The sequence below is a fragment of the Pseudorca crassidens genome, chromosome 11 (assembly GCF_039906515.1).
Source record: "Pseudorca crassidens isolate mPseCra1 chromosome 11, mPseCra1.hap1, whole genome shotgun sequence".
Lineage (NCBI taxonomy): Eukaryota > Metazoa > Chordata > Mammalia > Artiodactyla > Delphinidae > Pseudorca > Pseudorca crassidens.
Window position 1 is genome coordinate 76,182,042 of NC_090306.1, and position 23,048 is coordinate 76,205,089.

Sequence of the window (23,048 nt, forward strand, 5' to 3'; positions counted from 1 at the left end):
TTATGGCCTCAGAACAGCAGGTTAAAAACCAGATTGGTAGAAAATGAAGGATCATCTTTGAACTACATGTAACACATATGCCAGCTTATAGAAATTTTATACTGCTTACGACATCATACTTAACAGGCACTTTATTTTTATACTGCAAAATACTTATCTATTCTCTTTCATCTGGAGCTTTTTTTTTTTTTTTTTTTTTGCGGTACGTGGGCCTTTCACTGTTGTCGTGGCCTCTCCCGTTGCGGAGCACAGGCTCCGGACGCGCAGGCTTAGCGGCTATGGCTCACGGGCCCAGCCACTCCGTGGCATGTGGGATCTTCCCAGACCGGGGCACGAACCCATGTCCCCTGCATCGGCAGGCGGACTCTCAACCACCGCGCCACCAGGGAAGCCCTGGAGCTTAAACTTTTTTTGCAATCCTGAATACAACTGAAGAGAGGGAATGAGAAGGTATTTGGTCTTAGCCTTACTGGTGATATATAAAATTTCAGGAAAACACTGTCTTTTGGATTAACTCTTCCAGTACATAAACATAACTAAGAAATCTGTTTCTTCTAGGATATGGAAACCGAAGTCTATTAACTATTGAAAATAGGGGTCATTTAAATATTTTCTCTATTTAAGATTTCTAATCAGATGCTAGAAAACCCTGGGAGAATACTTTTCTTGCATTATCTTCTCTTTTGTTGTCATAACCTAGTATCTTGTATAGATGATCTCATTTTGTTTTTCTAGGGACTTGGGGATCTGTTTATAAGGCCTCTTCAGACCTTCATCTGGGAGCCTTTTATGGGGCAGGTGGATATCCTACTGGAGCCGTGAGCTGCCTTCAGAGACCATCTTCCCCTTGGAATATGGCAGCTGACTGAAAATGAGATTAACCCTAAAGGCATGTACCACAGATATTTTAACTCTTTGGTGATGTGCCTATTTTGACTCCAATAAAAGAGGACTGCTCTGCCTGCTAACACAGAGTGGAACTCAGCTGAGAAGAAATGAGGCAGCCATTCATGACACCGCACATCCTTTCCCAAGCAACCTGTTATACAAATGAAACATTGTTCGTACATGGCAAATTCACGAAGGCAGAAGGGAAGAGGTTAGAAGAGTCTGTCTGCATGGTTCCATTGTATGTAATAGGGAGAAAAATTGGTAATAAACATGGTAATGGGCTCATTTTCATAGACTGAGCTCATAAATCTTCTCTAGAGCTGCCTTTAAATCTTGACAAGAAATTTACCACAAAGAAGTAGAGGCATCGTGATATGAAAAATGTAGTAAATGGAACGCCCTGAAAAGCTGATCCATCTTAAACGTCAAGCTAAGGGTAAGCTAACCTATTTCTAATCTTCTCTTTGTTAGCTAGCACACGGTACTTGACATATTTTTCAAGATAGAAAAATAAAGTGACATCTGTTTATAGAGTTCACTGGCAGATCCACACATTGTGGGCTATTTTGACAATTGGTTTCTAAAAATAGATTTAGGACAAATGTAGACATTCTTTGTCATGGTAGAGTCATAACAGACTCTAGTAGCCTGCGTGAGCTACTCCTGACACCTGAACACCTATTTTTAGGAGGCCTCAAGGAGTGAGTTGTAGTCGCTGTGGAGATATCTGTGAGGCTCTCAGTAATTCTTAGATGATGGATTTCCATTCTGAACATGAACTCTCACAAACAAGATTCAACTTAAAGGACTGAAAACATTTATTCTGAAAGCACTACCTTGAATCTTGTTTCACCATTCCAAGATACTGTAATATAACACACCATTGCAAACTTACTAGACTCACATGTATGGTTTGTATAGACTGGGTTCAAAGTGCACCATTCTTCAAAGGGACTAGGAAAGTTACTGACTTTGAACACTGAACAGTCAGGTGGCTGTGCATGTACCAGTGTCAGCATACGATAGGAGAGGTCAGATTCTGGGAGGCAGGACAACTCTGAACAGGGATTCAGTCACAATATTTGATGGCTCCAAATTGTTACAGGGTATGACACTGAGTACCTTGTGTAGACATAGACTAGAGACAGTAGGTAGCTGGATAACTTTTTCTGGGATATTTAGAATACTGAATTAAAAACTGGCAGCCCCTTAAAGGAGACAGAGACCTCAATCAAACTCTTCAACAGGAGATATATATATATATATACATATATATACATATACACATATATATGTATATATACATGTATGTCTTTGTGTGTATATATACATACACACACAGTGTACAATATTTTTGTTTAGAAAATATCTGTGTATTTGAAATACATTAAATATCTTCATGCTCATGGAAATCATCTAGGAATAATACATAAATTAACCTACCAAATAAAATCCATATTAACTAGAAATATATGGTTTAATTCAGAGGACAGGATACTGTTAAACAGAAGGATAGTGTTAAACACTTAAGTAATTGAGGGCTTCCCTGGTGGCACAGTGGTTAAGAATCCACCTGCCAATGCAGGGGATATGGGTTCGAGCCCTGGTCCGGGAAGATCCCACATGCCACAGAACAACTAAGCCTGTGCGCCACAACTACTGAGCCTGCACACCTAGAACCCGTGCTCTGCAACAAGAGAAGCCACTGCAATGAGAAGCCCGCACACCGCAATGAAGAGTAGCCCCCGCTCGCCGCAACTAGAGAAAGCCCACGTGCAGCAAGGAAGACCCAACACAGCCAAAAATAAATAAATAAAAGTAAATAAATTTAAAAAAAGTAATTGAGACAACAGAACTCTTTATGAAGAAAATATTAAGCAAATAATGTTAATGTTTTTTCCAAGATAGGATTAGATTCAAATTTCTTGTTTTCGTGGTAGCCTCTAACAAGACTGTCTATAGTTTGATAGTTTCTTCATCATTTTTTTCTATAGTTTGATACTTTACCCTTTTCTCTCTTCACATGTTATCTTGACTAATATCCTTGATGTTGGTGATAAATAAAGACCCTTTGAACATTTTCACTCTGTCTTCTCGATCAGTAGATTTCTTTATTGTGATCTCGTTTTCCAAAGGCCTTGTAAGTTGTCCTGTCATTAAAATGCCTTTTGATTTCTACAGATGACTTATTCTAATTTGAAAATCTTTCTCAACTTCTCAGAAATTCAAGGGTAGACTAAATTGGCAGTAATTGAAGAAAGAAAAATGTGTGGATATTAAATTCTGCTAAAGAAAATCTGGGAGTTAGGGGTGAAGGCAGAACTGGAAATGGGGCAGAGGAAGGGGATAATTCAAACCACTCTGATTAAATTTAGCGTATTGAAACATTTCAACAAAATGAGAATGATCATTCACGCCCTGAGGGAAAATTGCCATTCCATTCTGGATGGAATTCCTATTTTTGAGAACTGCAAATTTGCTAAAGTAGTAGATTCATCCAAAATTAGCTTGTAAAATGCTTGCAATAAGCAACATCTCCAAATCATGGTCAAATGGCATTTTGTACAGACATTTCATGATAAAATAGCCTACATAGGTTAAAGTACAATTATGAAAATGTCTTCTATTTCTTCACGGTTTTATTACCATGTTTTGCAAATTTAATATCATATACTGAGCTGATATAAGCTGAAAATAATATATTTCTAGGTCTGGCAAGGATATCCAGCTTCTGTACTTAAGAACCAAGGGAGGCTCTCCTTAAAAATGTGTGATTTTTCACCCGGTAAAACATTGCTAATGCCATGGTTAGTCACCAGCCTCATAACTTATCTCAGCAAGTCAAATGAGAACTATTTATTAAATGACAGTAGTGTGCAAAACCCTGTATGATAATGATTGAATGACACAATATTGGCTTAACAAAAAAGAAAACAATCCTAGTACAGTGGTGACAAATAATAAGAGCTCAATAATGATTAACTTTTTTCCTGATTTTTAATGGGGAAGGAGTTTTGGGTAAAAAGAAGTAGGAAGAAGTTAAGTGACATTCAAGAGAAGGCCCTGTGGTTTGAGGCGTTCTCAGGGTCAAGAAAGGGGTAACACTGATCTACACCATTGGTGAATCAAGGTACAAGTTTATAACACAGCCAGTTTGGTTTAGAGGTATAGTGAAAGCAAAGCTTGACCTGTTTCATGGGAACTGAATCCACAATCTTGTTCTCTCTAGTCTTATATTCTACTAGAATATAAGTACAATACAAATGAGTGGTGGTTTTAGAAATCATATTCAAATTTAAACCTTTGATAGAGAAATTAGTATAGTCCTCTCCCCGTCAACAATCATACCTAAGTGGCCCACTATTCTTTCATTTGGCAGAATCTGTTGGAAAATTATTTGGGTTGTTTTGACATTTATACAGTTCAAGGTAAATCCCAAACAGGGTTATAAACCGCAGGGATTTTCAAACCTACATAGCCCCCTAATCCTTTAAATAGCCCCAAGGGGCCTTAGGCCCCCTTGAAGTCAGAATCCAACCTGAGTAATTTGAGAAGTTCTCACTCTGTTCCTGCCTTGAAGAAGATCCAAAAGCAGTGAGTCAGTTCCTCTGGTCTCTGTTGGGATTGAGTCTACTGAGGAAAGGTGCTTTCTAAACAACAATGGAATTAGAGCTCCAACAATAAAACTTTGGTTTGTTTTTGCTCCATGGATATGGTGAATTTGGATACTGTGATGGGTCATAAGGAGACAGTCTTTTTCCCTTCTCCTTGAATTGAGTTGGTCCTGATGTATTTTGGTATTAGAATGTGGTAGAAGTGATGTTGTGTAATGATACCTCTTGGAATCCTGTAAGAAGCCCAAGCAACCTGGAGAGAGACCATGTGGAGGAGAACCCAGGTGCTCAGTCAACAGCCCCCAGCTGAGCTTCCAGAAGCATGTGAGTGAGCCACCTTGGATTCTAGCTCAGTCTGGCCTCTGGAGGAGTGTAGCCCCAGCTGACAGCATGTGGAGCAGAGGAACTGCCTAGCTGAGCCAGTTAACTCACAGTGTCTTTAGGGACAGAATGATGACTGCGGTTATTCTAAATACTAAATTTTGGAGTGTTGTGTTATGTATCGAAATCCATACAGACACGAATACTCTCTCCAAGTTTGCTCTGAGTCCAACGGCACTTATTTGTAAGATGGCTAGTTGGGGGATATCTACACTTTTAAAATAATTTTTTCTTAAATGCAATTGTTTAGAGTGGATAAAAATCAAAGTTGGGCCCATGGTGGAAAAAGCTCCATGCATACTTAAGTCACTGGAAAAGGGGTGAAGCCAAATGTTATGAAGACAATGAGTGGTGCTGGGGGAGAGGTGTCTGTGTGGGGGAGAGCTGCACCAGTAACATCTGGTCACCGTAATGGATGGTACACCCTAGGCGATGTTCTTGGACTTCAAAATTCTGCCCAGAGTTTTTGAGTTGTCTTCATTGTTTTATTATTTTCATATTGAATTAGAAGTTCTGTTACATAAATATAATTTTCTTCAGCATCTGCTGATTTTTTTGGACCATAAAATTTAGCAGGAAATTAAAAGCATGAAGATTTGCATGGCATAATGCTGAGTTATGCAAGTTTGAAATAAAACTTTATCTAATTCTATCACAGAAATCCGTGTTTTAGAAGCATAAGGCCTGACAAACTCACATTACTCACATTCACATTTGTGAATGCCACCTCACTCTCCTCCCGAGATGATTCTGTTGCTTACCAGTTTGATGGGCCAGTAGAAAATGCAGTTGCCAAGAGCCTGGGTTAGGTGCCAGCTGCTTTTGGGCTCCTTTGATTGCCATGTCCCTTCTGGAGAGGACAGGTTGCCAAGGAAGTAGCAGGAGTCAGAATTGAGTCAAGGTCAGGAGACAACAGACATGGCATCAGCCCTAGTGGAAATGAGCAGAGTTCACCATGGGATGTAGGCATTAGGAACAGGGCCAAGAATTTGACCAGAACCATTCAGTCTGGTATTGAATTTTAGGGCCCTGAGTTTTCTATTTATCCTATGATGAAGCAGTTAAATTCTGGGAGAAGAAACAGGCTAGAAATTTTATGAGGCTATTTTTGTGCCTACTTAGAAGTAAGAGTAAAAGGCCGGATCTCAATTAAGGGTGCTGGCCTTTGGTGCAGGGCATTAAGCCAAGAGTACTGATGCTAAAGTACTAGGTGAATAAAAAAGGTAATAAAGGGAGGTGTGAGGTGTCAGGCCAAAGAAAGCAGGTAGAGAGCAAGAATGCAACCAGTCATGAAGGGATATCAATAGAGAGACAGAGAGTTCAGGTTTGGGAAGCAGAGCTTAGAAAGATTCCTGGATGCAAACTGATACAAATGGTGGGAGATTTTAAAATGTTGTCTGTAGTCAAACCATGTGGGAATGCAGGGAACAACAATAAGCATCGGAAAGATCACTGCATTAAGAATCAAAAGGCCTGTAATGTAAACCTAGTTTAGAAGCTAACTAGCTGAGTGACCTTTAGTAAGTCATTTTGTACCAAGAAATCTATGGCAAAATGAGAGGACTGGTACCATCAAGTAGTTGTAAAACAACTGACTTTGATTATCCACTTACTACTAGAATTCGTGCTGTGCTCCACAGGGACGAGCTTCTGACATGAGCAGGCTATAGATTATGTATTAAAATTCTAAAGAGTCCCATCTTTGTTGTCATTGGAATTTTCCTATATCTAAAATCCCATTTAGCTGTGACACTGTACGCTTATTATTTCTAGTCTTGAAGTTAGAAGTCTGCGTTTATTTTCATGGTTGAATTGGCTGTCAACCTTCAGTCTATAGGAAACTGTTAGGAAACCAGCAATCTGTGGTTACTGACATTAGAAATGTGGGAACAACTCTTGTTCTCCCTCTGGACTAAGATTCTTAAGTCTGGGGAAGAACCTGGGCATTGAGTCCGTGAACCATCCTTTAAGAACCAAAATGAGGGAGGGCTGCCATGAGTGTGGGCCAGAGGTGTGGGGTCTACTGAGACGGGGGGATCAGAGTGTACCTCAACTCTGTCTCTTGACACTCAGTGAAGGGACTTGCTTGAGTGTGAAGGATTGTGGATCTTTTGCTAAAAGGCAAAAACATCTGTAGGACAGAGGCCCTGATACTCAGAGTTCTTTAGTAGTTCCCTGAGACAGACAGGTAACACAGGGGGCAACTGTTTTATATAGACTAAGAAATATATTGTCTATGTGTTGGCCATCATTTGTCTTCTGAGAGGCAAAAAGTATTCTACTTTTCTCTCCCTAATTCTGCTTGAGGGTGTTCTGGAATGTGTATCATAATGAAATAGTGGAGTCCCAGATTCTTCTTCTTTTTTTTTAATTAAAAAATTTTTATTTAATTAATTAATTTATTTTTGGCCGTGTTGGGGCTTCGTTGCTGCGCGTGGGCTTTCTCTAGTTGTGGCGAGCGGGGCCTACTCTTCGTTGAGGTGCGTGGGCTTCTCACTGTGTTGGCTTCTCTTGTGGAGCATGGGCTCTAGGCATGCAGGCTTCAGTAGCTGTGGCTTGTGGGCTCTAGAGCGCAGGCTCAGTAGTTGTGGCGCTCGGGCTTAGCTGCTCCGTGGCATGTGGGATCTTCCCCGATCAGGGATCGAACCCGTGTCCCCTGCGTTGGCAGATGGATTCTTAACCACTGCGCCACGAGGGAAGCCCCCCAGTTTCCTCTTATCATTTATGGAGAGGATGGAAAAATAGGCCCTGGACACAGACTAAACTTTGCTTTTATAGTTAACAACTATACCGTCAGTTTTATCAATATTATACTTCTAACTAAATCACTAAGGATCATCCTAATCATCACCACCATGATTGCAATTCCCATTAAAGGTGCTTACTCCATACCAGGCACTGTACCAAGTACCAGCTAGTGTAACTCATTGAATACTCCCAAGAATGCGATGCAGTTGGTGTTACAGTCCCTATTCCCATATATGATGATTCTTTCAGCGGACAGGAAAATGCAAAATATTTAAAAACCAGTCCCACCAGGTAAGTGACGGATCTGAAGTGGTGCACAGATATCCTAGTGTTAACAGGTTGAAAATTAGCCCTCATCTTCCCCGCTACTCTCTTCCTGGTTAAGATAAAAATTCTTTCTTTGAGTGTCAGTTTAAGTATTACTTCTTCAAAAGGTGCCTGCCCACTAAGGGTCTGGCTAGTGTTCTCTCTGCTATGTCCTCATAACACTGTCCCCATGAGTGAAGCCCATCATATCCCTAATAGCTTAGAGTCTCTCATCATCACCAGAGCAGTGTTCTTCTCATCTCTCATCCTATCTCTCCTTGTAAAAGGGATAAACAGATGTATTCTTGGGGGAAGGGGTCTCTCAGTTATCATCGAGATTAAATTTGTATTTTTGTTATGATTATAACCATACATACACACACATATATATATATATTTTTTTCAATTATGTTGGCACCAAATAGTGGCTATTGAATTGTCATGGGTTAATGATAGTAGAACAGAAGTGATCCCAACTTGCAAATTCCAATATCTGTGCCAAGTAATGATCAAATAGTTTCAGGTATGCCACCTAAACAAAGACGTATAGGTGTTCATATAGAGAACGAAGTCAGGACCTGTGTTTCTCTTGTGCACAGCTTTATTTCTCCATCTAGAGTCTTCCCACTGCTAAAAACATAGTATGTTCTTAATAAATACTTGGTGAATAAACAGGATGCTAGATATTTCATCTGATTGATGGATTCTTTCTTTTCCTCATCTGTGTTCCTGTATGAGTTCCATTCTCTGGGCTTTACAAGGAATAAGCATTGGCTTATCTGACTTTCTCTTCCTGCTAACTTAATGCTGTGCCCTGTATTTTATGTTTCTGACTGTACCCTTGGTAATCCCCACACTGCTGTCAGTCTTTATCTGTCAGTCTCGCAGACCCCCTCACAGAGAAGGGACACATTGCTTTATAAAATGAGTGATCATCAGTCTCCTTTTCACACCAAAAATGGAAACTTTCAAGAGCATACCTTTGCATTAACGTACTTAGAACATTACAGTTTATGAAAACAAAACGTAATAACACAGGAGATTTCTTTGACACTAAGTCACTGAAACCCCAAAGTAAGAGATAAAATAGGCTTACTGTCTTTTAAATGTATTAACAGTGAGACACATATCAAAAATATTTTACCAGGAAACAAAATATTAGGATAGACATAATAAAAAATGTTTTTAAATGAAAAATGTTTTCTTCTCCACTAAATTGCTAAAATAATCTGCATTGAAATAATCAGGTATCTTGTGTCTAGAGATAAAAGAATGTAGAGACAGAAGTTCAGCGAACTTGGATTAAATATTGCTTTACCACTTATTTCTAGACACTGAGTTTCCCTGAGTCCCTTTAATTGTCACAGGGTTGTTGTGAGATAATTCATACGTGGAAGATTTACTCTTATTGGAAAAGACTATATTTATTATAAATGTTTTGAAAATAATTAGTTAAAGTCATTTGATTAGCTAGCTGGTAACCAGACCTGCTACTAACTGGTTCCTTTAAAACTAACTATTTAAATTACCCTCCTACCACCTTAAAATGGATTTAGAAATTATACCCAGCCTGCATGACTGTCACAGAGGTGGCCAGAAGGTGAAGGGCATTATGGTGCCCATTTCATTGGGCTTTAGCATTTAGTTGGAGTATGGCATGTACAGTTGTGTCCTTGTCTATTTGGCATCCATTAAAATTGTTTTGGAGTTAATATTATTGTATGACATTACCTGATTATGAAGATATTAAACATACAGATTCAAGTATCTGTGAAATAATGCAACAGAACATAATATCACATATAAGGATTTTTTTTTTCTAAAATGTGTTATTTCTCCTTCTCTATGAATGAAGTCTGTGACAGATGGGAGATAATATGGGTCATCTGGTGGTAGGACGCTGCCATTATGACAAACACCTGTTCTGGGGTGTTATCCTCCCCCTCCTCTTCATAGTAGTAGAGAAATTAGTTCAAAGGAAATACTGCAAAAGAAAAAAATAACAAACAACAACTGCAAAAGAAATTCAGAAACAATGGAACTCACCATTGCATTGTTATGCGGTTCTTCTTGTACTAGCTGAATGACAGCTGTGGGGCAATGAGACCAAGGGGATGTCTGACAAGGCGGGAGGCAAAAGAATTGTGTTCTGGGTCACTCTGCCATTTACTACTGGAGATTTTAGGTAATCACCTAATTTCTCTATATCTCAGTGTTCTTAACTGTGCTTCAAAGGTTCACTGAGAAAATGTATATAAATTTTATAAAGCAATGTACAAAACCATCAAAGTTAAAGAATTTTATTGAAGCAGGATTCCCTAGAATGTGTCCTATGCTGGTAATGTGTATTATGAAAATCAAAGAGAAATAGGATTGAGCATTTCTCAAACTTATTTTTCTAGGGAACTTTTTCATCTATTAAAATTCAGTATAATTGTGTTCATGGGACTTCCCTGGTGGCACAGTGGTTAAGATTCCACCTGCCAATGCAGGGGACACGGGTTTGATCCTTGGTCTGGGAACATCCCACATGCCGCAGAGCAACCAAGCCTGTGCACCACAACTACTAAGCCTGTGCTCTAGAGCCCGCAAGCCACAACTACTGTGCCCACGTGCCACAACTACTGAAGCCCGCACGCCCTAGAGCTCGTGTGCTGCAACTACTGAAGCCCGCGCCTGGAGCCTATGCTCCAGAACAAGAGAAGCCACTGCGATGAGAAGCCCGCAAACCACAACGAAGAGTAGCCCCTGCTTGCTGCAACTAGAGAAACCCTGTGCAGCAACGAAGACCCAACGCAGCTAAAAATAAATAAAATCAAATAAAAAATTCAGTATAATTGTGTTCAATGAGACCACATAACAAGATCACCTGAAAGGGCATGGCAGGGCTTGTCTGGACCCTTTTCACATCAATTAAGGCAATATGGCTAGTGCAGCAGGCAAGTCTCTTCTCTTTGTTTCTGGTACGTGCCTTAATTATACATCTGCTGCAAGCAGAGGCTTGTTTTCAGAACTTTGGGTAAGAAAGTATTACCTGGGAGCTTGTTAAATACTCAGATGCCTAGATTCCAGCCTCAAAGATTCTGATTAAATAGATCTGAGGTAGGGGTCCAGGAATCTGCATTTTTACAGGGCACTCCAGATGATTCTGATGCAGAAGTTTTTGGACCAAATACTGAGAAATATGAATCTGTAGTTCTCATCTCTGGTTGCCCAATAGATTCATCCAGGGAGCTTGTACAATCTACTGATACTCCAGCATCATCCACACAGATTCTGATGTGATTGGTCCAGTGTAATGCCAGAGTATCACCAGGTGAATGGACTATTTAGTCAGGCTGAGAACCACGATCCAGGGGTGCTCAAACTGACAGGATGATATAAGGTTCACCTGGGCAGGCTTGACTAAATTACAGACTGGTAGGGCTGGCTCCTAGAGAGTCTGAGTTAGAAGGTCAAGGTTAGGTCCAAGAATTCATGTTTTTAATTAGCCAGTGAGCTGATTCTCATCATTAGGCACATTTTGGATAAAAGTTATTAGATATCATGGCTAATTTTACCAGATGATTTTCCATCACAGTATAAAGTGGAACAGAGGTTCCTGGGGTGCTAAGACCTGGGTTACGGAAGATTTGATAAGAAAGAAAGGAAGACTAGAGCATTGACAGGGAAGGCAAGCTTGCAAGCCTTGGATGGGGAAAGTGTTTCAGTGGTTGGAAGGCATTAAGAGCCACAAAGGGAAGACAAAACAAGAATTAAGAGAAAGTCCTACACAGATTTTTCTATTCTGATATTTTTGCACAGCCTGGGTCCTAATGGGAAGAGTTTTGAATAATGTTGAATCTACAACATAATCAAGCAGTTTTTAAAAGTATATATGATTTTTAAATTTTGAAAAAGATTTAAAATAAAACAGTTTAAAATGCTGAGGTGTTCTGTGTAGTGCCTTTTTCCTGAGAATCCTTATTTTTTTTCAGGTTTTAAATGATTAACATTTATGGATGTGGGTTTAAGATAGAACTCTGTGGCTCTCTTTACTCCCTTTCAAGGTAGTGAGAATTAAAACTTATTTCTGTGTATGTGCACATCACATTGATTCTTTATCCACTTTCCAGGTTTTATTATAGTTTAAAATTTTTTAGGTTTTTAAACATATGTTACTATAAATTAGGTCCAATAATCAGAGTGCCGTGTGCCTCTGAGCGTGTATAGTTCCAAAACCTTATGGAAATGCCCACAGACAGTTTCCATCTTGGTATATTTAGAATCAAATATCTAATTTTCAGAAACATTTAACAAGATTGAAACTAAACACATTTGTTTAAGGATATTTTAAGTACTCAGCATTCTCAGAGGAATTAATAGTTACATTTACTTGATATGGGATTGTTTATAATGAATTTTCAGAGTTTGCAGAGTAACAAAATGGGTGAAAAAATATCAAATGGTTAAATCAGTGATTCAGTTGTGAAGATGTTTCAAATTTTCACTTTTAGCTTTGAATGACTCCATTGATCTAGCCATTTAAATCTACTGTAGGAGAGTACCTCCGGTTTAAGCAGCCCTTCCCTGGCTTCTCCTTCCCCTTGCTCTTCACCCCCAGACTGCCAACATCTCCTCCCTTTTCCCTCACCTTCCTTTGGCGCCTAGGTTTATTCTCTGATCGGTGAGTGGCTAGAAATGATAAACAGTGTTGGCAAGAAAATGCTGTGCCAATTCCATCAGGAGATGTGCCTAATAAACAGAGCTGACAGCTAAGTAAATACTGGATGTTTTAATAAATGCTATGTGTTTAATGTCAAGTATTTACGGAGGATCCAGGGAGAAGGGACCATTGAATTGAGTGTTTTCAGTGGTAGAAGGATTCACCTACAAAAACTGTCTTGTTCCTGACCATGATTTAGTCTTTGGAACTAAGACAGAGGCTTCCTCTTGGGCATTCTCTAGTCTTCATCCCTTCCCCGCTTCTAACTCTGCTGCCCCTCCTCCCCTGAAAAAGTGTGTTATCCAATCCCTCCAAAAGGGTTTGGATCAAAATGGGTGAATCTGTGATTCCCTGAAGTCACAGGCTCATTAGGAAAGGATCATCTCACAGATGGCCTCTGCAGGAGCCCTGAGTGCTATTTTCATAAGTTGTTTAGACCTAGTTCTATTTATATCAGTTATGTGGTCTGTGTAGTGTTTGGAAAACATTAGTGGAACCTGCCCGGCCCACCATTATTAGAAACGTGAAGGACTGGAAAAATTAGGCTATTTTTTAAAACTGTTTTTTCATTTCTAAGGATTCCCCATGTGAATAGTTTCCAATTTGGGGGTGGAGGAAAAGGAAAAATGTAGAAAGAAATTTTCCTGCCATATTTTTACCCAGTCTTTGGGACACTAATCATAATGTGGATCATGTAGCAGCAACACCCCCCAAAATTTCCAGGGTAAATGTCCTCAGTGTATTTGCTTTTTTGTTTAAGGATGGCAATGTTAGCTTAGGTATGCAGTTCAGGGCAAAAGCTCTTTTTAGAAAATACCAGATTCAGCCTTTATATTGGTTGATAGGAAATATGCTTGGAGATTCTGTTACTTCTGACAAAACAGCTGGCTACAGCTGTAGAGTAATTTATATAGATATGACAGGTCCAGCTGAGAAACTGCCAAATGTAATAGATTGAGGTTTGTTGAAAAATAAGGCAACAAGACACTGCAGGAAACATTCTCTGTTCGCTGGATGACCTTGTTCAAGTCACTTTTTAGAGGACACAGTGGTTTTCTCTCTGGTTACTGATCTTCCATTGCTATTGATAAATATCAATTAAGGTCCATAAATTCCTTCTTGACCTTTTACGCCCCTTTCTAATTTCTCTGTCTTTATTTATTTGTGTTACATCAATTATTTAAAGGCATAAATCCTTAAGACTGAGAGGAGGCTTAGAGAATCTCTACTTTAATACTTGTACTTTAACAGAAGAGAAAACCAGGGCTAAGAATGTTCAGTGACTTGCCCAATGTCACAGAGTTAGTTTGTGGAAGGAGCAGGACTTCTCCCTGAAATGGACCTTTGTCTCGTATAGAAAAGCCCTCCGCACACTGAGACGCTGCCACAATCCAGCTCTGCATCCTCCAGCTCTGTGCTCACTCATGCCCTGCTGCCAGGGAGGCAGACACCAGGAAGAGCACACAGAGCAAACGTGAAAGGAGGGAGGAAGATGAGGAACAAGGCGATTGCTGTTTACCCAGCAGTAACAAGGGCTACCTTTTCTTATCAGCCTTAAAGAAAGAACAAAGGTTTCTTTCAGTGGAAGTTATTTATGGCACTCGGAAGGCTTTGCCAGTTAGAAGGGGATTTCAGAATTGAGTCTCCTTCCCCCTCCTCCCCCTCCCCTGAATTCTAAAACTGGGTTCTATGTGTATGATATGTTAATTCACATGGCTCCAATATGGCTGTGGAGTTGATATAAAGGTGGGAATTTCAGGCCACTGAAACAAAGGTACTAAGAGAAATTTAGATCACACACATAGGGTACACAGCTCTCTCCAGGGAATTTCTGCTAGAATGTAAGGTCCTTGGGAATAGGGACTTTGTTTGCTGCTATATCCCCTGGGCTTAGAATAAGCCCCTGGTAGACAGTTAATAAATATTTGTTGAGTGAATGAATTAAAGAAATGGCCTAGGGGTAAGGATACTCATATATACATCCCTAAACAAACCCCAAACACACCCAGAACATGCACTTCTCCCCCACTGCACTCATTTTCCTCTTTCCCTCAACTACTCAGGCAATAATATGATGACAGCGATGATTAAGAGCATGCATTCTTTGGTCACTGAGATGCCTTCAGTTCTTCTGCAGTCATGCTTCTCTGCTTACATTTTAATTAAAAAAAATTATAATTCCTCTACAGTGGAATTGCAGTGACGCCGAATGAAGCAAAGCCCTGCCTTTCATCCATAAGGTCTTACATTTGATCCTCCACTGATGTCCTTTCCTGTGGATCATTGTTCCATGGTTTTCCTAGGAAGCTTATTTTCACTTCTATGTCCAAGAGAAAAATGGAGAAGTGATTGGCTTTCCATTTTAGTTTTGATTAAGAAATGAGTTAATGCTCTGGGGACGTATGATGTGAGTATGAAGTGCAGATACCACCTGGAGCAATTTTGAAAGTAGCCACCAGAGAATATGTTTGCTTCAGCTGACATTTAACAAAGTTCTAGTAAAATAAGAAAGAAACTTTACTTTCATTACTATCACATCAGCATTTGGGTTATTAATTGTGCATATATAGAGCAACACAAAGGTACTTTTCTACTGTGAATTAGAAATAACTTTAAACCTACAAGGACATAGACATTATAGGAATTGCCAGAAGCTAAGAAAGGGTATAAACACTTCTGATTAGTGAGCAAATGAGCTCAGCGATGGGGTGTAGTCCTGGGGTGAGCTGGCAAGCTTAGTTGACTTTCACAGTAGCACCTCTGCCTCTTTACCAGCCTTCTTGAAAATGTAGCATTGGTACCCACAAGTATGTTACAGCATAAATCCTCCACTCTCTTTTGTAGGAGAGTCAGAAAAGCCATCTGAAGTGCCCTTTTGCAGAGTGTTCCTGGCACCAAGGCGCATGGAAACATGTTTTTAGATGCATGAGAAGTTGGGAGTCCTTTTCTAGATCAGTAGAAATAGAAATATAATGTGAGCCCAATACATAATTTAAAATTTTCTAATAGCAACATAAAAAAGTAAAAAGAAACACAGGAAATTCTTTTAATAATGTATTTTATTTAATCTATGATATCCAAAATATTCTCAATATATTCTCATCATAAAAATTATTAATGAGATATTTTGCATTCCTTTTTTCATACTAAGTCTTAGAGATCTGGTGTGCATCTTACATATACAGCAACATCTCATTTTGGACCAGCCACATTTTAAGTGCTCAATAGCACTTGTGGTCCATGGCTACCATATTGGACAGTGCAGGGCTAGATAGTCAAGGCTCAGTATGGCTGATGTAAAATATATAGTTCTTTGACATCAGTACGGAGTTATGATCTCTTTTATTCCACTTGAATTGCACAGCAACTCTGAGAATGGTTTTATAAGTGAAGAAACCAAGTTTAGAGACAGTAAGTGAATTTCCCCAAATCCTGGTGGGGACTTTTTCTTCAGTCATACTGCCTTCTAGTTACCCATGTCCAAGAGAACTGACACATCACCTTAGGGCCTCTTTGGCACGACAGGGGCTCTAGAGAATAAGTGACACTGATACTACTGACAGGTAAAGACCACCATTACATCTGTCAGTTGTTGGAAACTGTAACAAAGGGTAGGTATTAATTGTCAGTAGTCCATGATAACAAACAGTCCCAGTTAGAAAAAGTGGAATGTGGGTTCTGTAAGAGGAAGGAATAATCTGCCAGTGTTTGGGATATATAAGCCTGTGCAGAAAGAAACTGAAATGAACATAATTTCACTTATTTGTAGAACATGTCAGCCACAAAATGACAGATATTGTGTTGGATACACAAATTATCCAGAGCTTACTGATGCTGATCAGTAAATAAATAGTTGTACATAAACTCAGTACATTTCATCACACAGGTATGAACTAGATTCCATGGAAGCACAGAGGAGAAAGTCCTTTGCTTAGAAAAAAGGAGTAGGTATTTGAATTGAATTACTAAGTGAACATGGGGGGGAGAAGGTTTTTTCAGGCAGAGAGAACAGCTAGTAATAATGAAGCTAACACTTATTCAGTGCTTATGTGTTCCAGGCATTGTTCTAAGCTCTTTACAAATATAATCTAATTTTATTCTCAAAGCAGTCCTATAAAACATTTAATTCTAGGTGCAGTAGGAAACAACTGGGCAATTCTCAGTATGATCTCCTTTACAAAAAAAAAAAAATCGGTCTGGTTGCTGTGTAGGGACTAGACTGAAAGTGGGCAAGAATGAAAACAAGGAGGCACGTTAGTGTGAGTTTCAATGGTCAAGGCAAGAGATGATGAGTTTTGGATAAGGAGTTTCCAGAAGAATGTCTAGATTTGCTTTTTTGAGCAGGAAAATCTGAAGTCAACAGAGCTACACTGCATAGCTTAATGTAAGGGGGAAGGAAAAGTGGTGGGTAAATTTCAATATTGGCTGACCAAGGTACTTTAATAAATTAGGGGAAGAATCATGTAAATTCTTCTAAGATTTTGAGCTATCACCTGTGTCCTAGAAAAGGAGTCAAAAGAGAATACACTGTTCTTTGATGTTCCCTAAAGCCCATATGAGGAAAAGAATTAAAAAGAAAAACAAAAACATACACACACAAGGACCTACTGTACAGCACAGGGAACTCTATTCAATATTCTGTAATTACTTAAATGGGAAAGGAATTTGAAAAAGAATAGATATGTGTATACGTATAACTGAATCACTTTGCTGTACACCTGAAACTAACACAACATTGTAAATCAACAATACTCCAATATAAAATAAAAATTAAAAAAAAGAAAGAAACCACAAAAAAGCATACACTAAATAAACCAAAAACACTTGGATTGTATTTTAAATGGCCACAATAGATCTGCTGCAGAAATAAAGTATGTAGTTTGGGTTACTGAAGCGTTATATCTCCCAGTCATTTGTTAGCCTACAGCAGTCTTATTTCTGTCACCGTCATTGCACTGAGTTTCTGCAAAGAGGTGTATCAGTTTGGATGCTTCTTATTGAATGTGTCAGCAGATCCGACTTAAATGGGCTCATGAAATTGAAATGTTCAGAGGTAGATTAGCTTTAGGAAAGGCTTGATCTAGTGGACTATCAAGGTGACCAATGACCCAGCTTCTTTTCGGCTTTCTGTCTTGAGATGACCACCAGCAGCCCCCAAGGCCATTTGCTTTCTTGTTCACATCTGGAGCCTCCATGTCCCAGAATTTCCAATAAAATCCTAAAAGTTCAATGAACCTTCTTTATGTGCCCAGCTCTGAACCTATCATGGTAGCAGGAAGATGCAGTCCTCTGGAACTAGATCTGAGGTCAACCCCACACGATTCATATGGCTGAGAATCGGTGAAACAAGGGATTGATTTCTCAGAGGAAATTTGGAATTCTCTTCCCAGAAGGTAGAAGAATAAAAACCGGGCAACAAACAGCAAGTGTCCACTAATCCAAATGATGTCTTTTTATCACCATCTTACTTTGCCTCTCTACAATATGTGAGCCCGTCTCCTCTTCTTTGAAAGAATCTCTTTCCTTGATTTAATCACACCCATCATGCCCATTCCTTGCTACCTCTATGACTGTTGTGCTCATTCTTTAGAAGATTATCTTCTGTTTGCCTGTTAAATATTGATATTCCCTCAGGCTCTTTTCTTAGTCTTGCTATCCTACCCTCTCCCTGAGTGGCGAGACCTGACCCAAGACTCAACCATGACTGGTAGGGAGATTCTTGATCTGGGTTCTGGAAACTCTTAAAGGATTCAACTAAGACTTTAGGAGGTTAATTGTATGCACATATTGTGTATGCATATATACTGGGAAAAACTGATAGCTTTCATTAGTTTTTCAAAAATGGTTCATGAGCAGAAGTTTAAAAACCACTTTTACTTTTGCCATTATCACCCTAAAGTACTGTCTCAGTTCAGACCTCTCTCCACAGCTCTAACTCTACCTTTCCTACTCTGTATCTCCTTCCTGATGTCCAGCAGGCATCTTAGTTCACATCAACACACACTTTTTATTAAAAAATGTTTTAAAGGTATGGGACAGTCACTTACTATTTTAGATTATTCAGGGCTAAGAAATGGTCCCTGCTGTCCAGTGGTTTTTAGTTTAGCAAATCATATTGATTCACTTTAAACTCAATATTCACTTCCTTAAACCTCTTTTCTTGTATTCTCTGTATTAAGGACCACAATTGACCTTTCTGCTCAAATCTGGAAACCCAGGAGCCACTTAAGCACACTGACTCTAGTGGCGACAGTGGGAGATTAGTCTCTCTAGGTTATTCTGTAGGTTGAATATTTCTATTTTACAATAAAATGTAAATTTATATCTGAAACAATCCTATTGTTTTGTAATACAAACCATATAAATAATGTTTGACAAAATATTTCCTGGTCAGTAGGAATAAACCAAAGAGAAGTGATTTTTAAGTGCTGCGGGGTGCGTATTCCACTAAAGGGTACATAAGAATTTTGTTGCAGGGGAGACAATGTGAGGTTTTTCTATTTATTAAAAAGGGATCATGGATTAAAAATGGAGAAACGCTCCCTTAGAATATCCCTCTACCCCTTAAAGCTCACGTGTAATCTAAAACTTGTCCTTCCTACATTCCAGATCTTTCTTGTTCATTGCTGCTGCTTGAGTCCTGGGTCCATCTGCAGCATTATTTCCCTGGTCTGCTGTGCTATTTGCAAATAGCACTCTACCCTTTTTCTGGCATCCAATCTCACTCTTTTCCTTCCCCTCTCTCCACGCTACACAGGAATTCAGAAAGATCATTTTTTAAATTCAATTAATTATTTATTTTTGGCTGTGTTGGGTCTTCGTTGTTGCGCCTGGGCTTTCTCTAGTTGAGGCGAGCGGGAGCTTCTCTTGTTGCAGAGCACGGGCTCTAGGCGCGCGGGCTTCGGTAGCTGTTGCTCATGCGCTCTAGAGTGCAGGCTCAGTAGTTGTGGTGCACGGGCTTAGTTGCTCCGCAGCATGTGGGATCTTCCCTGACCAGGGCTCGAACCCACAACCCCTGCATTGGCAGGCAGATTCTTAACTACTGCGCCACAAGGGAAGTCCCAGAAAGATCATTTTAAACCAGAAATCTAATTTGATGTTATGCTGGTTACTCCAGCATAAAATCACTTAGTGGCTTCCCATTCTGTAGAGGAAAATATTCACATTCTTTAGCACATTGGATTACTCTATGAACCTCTTGTAAGCTGGCCTCTCCTCACCTTTCCAGCTTCATGCTCTCTCTTCTTTCCTTCCCCATTTAACATGTATTCTTGAACTTTTGAGGTGCTCTCTTCAAAGGCAGCCATGGCCTCCAAAACTTGTCTCCATTGTTTTGTCTCTACCTACAACAGCATTTCCTCCTTTTTCACATTATCAGTATGAAAAATCAAACACAACATAGTCCTTGCCAGTGGTGATCTAGCAGCAATACGCTCATAGTAGAGAGAATATTATTACCAATTCCCTCATTCAAAGAGGTCCTCCCTGGGCACTCATCTTCTAACTATACAGATGTTTCCTTACTGTTTCTGATCTGCACAATGAGCACAGGACATAGCATTTTTTTTTCTTTCTTTAGAAACAAATTTCTGCATCCCAAAATTTGAAACGGAACTACAGAACATTATCATTTAACTGACATCAGACATTTTTCTCTTCTCATTAATCTTAAACTCTGAAGGATTTACTGAAGTCTCATATCCCTTGATCTGACACTTTAAGAGTTAGGAACAGCCACAAAGACTACAGCTGGGAGATAAGATGTAGATTAAAAGAACCATTAACTCACAATGGCATTAGAAAACCGTAAGTGTTGAATTCAATTTGGACGTGGTTCAAAGCACCAAGTAAAGTGGGCGGTAAAGGCTGTAAATAGCTTTTAGTGCCCTGGAACTCAACTTTTTCCCTTGGAGCAGCAACAGAGGAATCACATTGCTAAAAATTAGTTAATTTGTTAGCCACTCTCTCCTTCTTCATGAACCACTACATTTCTGCTGCTTTATTCATAAAGGCCATATGTCTAGCAGTTAGGAGTGCATCCTTGGAACTATATTGATAAATTTGAATTCCTGGGCCAGGGCTCGAACCCATGTCCCCTGTACTGGCAGGTGGATTCTTAATCACTGTGCCACCAGGGAAGTCCTGCAAAATGTGAATTAAATTGGGTTTTATGAATGATTTTTTCTTATGCTGATCTCAGCTTTTGTTAGTACATGCATACCTCGTTCTATTGCACTCCGCTTTATTGCACTTTGCAGATATTGCGTTTTTTACAAATTGGTTTGTGGCAACCTGCCTTGAGCAAGTCTATCAGTGCCATTTTTCCAACAGCATTTGCCCACTTCGTGTCTCTGTATCACATTTTGGTGATTCTTGCAATATTTCAAACTTTTCCATTATTATGATATTTGTTATGATAATCTGTGATCAGTGATCTTTGATGTTATTATTGTAGTTGTTTTGGGGCGTCATGAACTGCGCCCATATACAGCGGCAAACTTAATCAATAAATGTGTGTTTCAAGTGCTCCACCAACCAGGCCATTTCTCATCTCTCTCCCTCTCTTCAGGCCTTCCTAACCCCTGAGACACAACAATAGTGAAATTAGGCCAATTAATAACCCTACAATGTCTCTGAAGGGTTCAAGTGAAAAGAAGAGTTGCACATCTCTCACTTTAAATCAAAAGTTAGAAATGATTAAACTTAGTGAGGATGGTATGTCAAAAGCAAGCTCAGACAGGCTGAAAGCTAGGCCTCTCGTACCAAAGAGTTAGCCAAGTTGTGAATGCAAAGAAAAAGTTCTTGAAGGAAATTAAAAGTGCTACTCCAGTGAACACATGAATGATAAAAAAGCAAAACAGCCTTATTGCTGATATGGAGAAAGTTTTAGTCGTCTGAATAGAAGAGCGAACCAGCCACAACATTCCCTTAAGCCAAAGCCTAATCCACAGCAACACCCTAACTCTCTTCAGTTCTATGGAGGCGGAGAGAGGTAACAAGCTGAAGAGGAAAAGTTTGAAGCTAGCAGAGGTTGCTTCACGAGGTTTAAGGAAAGAAGCCAACTCCATAACATCAAAATGCAAGGTGAAGCAGCAAGTGCTGATGTAGAAGCTGCAGCAAGTTATCCAGAAAATCTAGCTAAGATCACTAATGAAGGTGGCTTCACTAAACAGCAGATTTTCAATGTAGACAAAATAACATTCTATTGATAGAAGTTACCATCTAGGACTTTCACAGCTAGAGAGGAGAAGTCAATGACTGCCTTCAAAGCTTTAAAGTACAGACTGACTCTCTTGTTAGGGGCTAATATAGCTGGTGACTTTAAGTTGAAGCGAATGCTCATTTACCATTCCAAAAATCCTAAGGTCCTTAAGAATTATGCTAAATCTACTTTACCTGTATTCTATAAATGGAACAACAAAGCTTGGATGATAGCATAGCTGTTTACAACATGGTTGACTGAATATTTTAAGCTCACTGTTGAGACCTAGTACTCAGAAAATAAAGATTCCTTTCAAAATGTTACTGCTCATTGACCATGCAGTTCATCACCCAAGAGCTCTCATGGAGATGCATAATGGGATTAACATTGTTTTCATGGCTGCTAACACAACATTCATTCTGCAGCTCATAGATCAAGCAGTAATTTCGACTTTCAAGTCTTATTATTTAAGAAATACATTTCATAAGGCTGTGGCTTCCATAGATAGTGATTCCTCCAATGGATCTGGGCAAAGTAAGTTGGAAACCTTCTAAAAAGGATTCACTATCTTTTCACCTATCCTATTCTGTTCACCTATTACCAACCTATTACAGATGCCATTAAGAACATTTGTGATTCACAGGAAAGGCCAAATATCAACATTAACAGGAGTTTGGAAGAAGTTGGTTCCAATCCTCATGGGTGACTTTGAGGGATTCAAGACTTCAGTGGAGGAAGGAACTGCAGATGTGGACATAGCAAGAGAACTAGAATTAGAAGTGAAGCCTGAAGATGTGACTGAATTGCTGCAATCTCGTGATAAAACTTTAACAGATGAGGAGTTGTTTCTTATGAATGAGCAAAGAAAATGGTTTCTTGAGATGGAATCTGCTCCTGGTGAATATGTGTGAAGATTGTTGAAATGACAACACAGAATTAAGAATATTGCTTAAACTTAGTTGATAAAGCAGCAGCAGCGTTTGAGAGGATAGACTCCAATTTTGAAAGATGATCTACTGTGGGTAAAATGTTATCAAACAGCATTGCATACTATAGAGAAATCGTGCATGTAAGGAAGTCTCATTCAATTCTGCAAACATCATTTGTTATCGTATTTTAAGACGTCGTCACAGCTACCCTAACCTTCAACAACCTCCACCCTGATGATCAGCAGCCATCAACACTGAGGCAAGACCCTCCA

General features: G+C 39.4%; 1 long non-coding RNA gene across 1 annotated transcript in view; it reads left to right on the forward strand.

Moving 5' to 3' along the window:
* Positions 1–741: 741 nt before the first annotated feature.
* The window catches only part of LOC137202259 (uncharacterized), a 37,342-nt gene continuing 15,035 nt past the window's right edge, over positions 742–23,048 (forward strand). Inside the window, exon 1 of the long non-coding RNA XR_010932518.1 lies at positions 742–1,327. This is a non-coding gene — a long non-coding RNA (uncharacterized lncRNA). The remainder of the gene's footprint in view (positions 1,328–23,048) is intronic.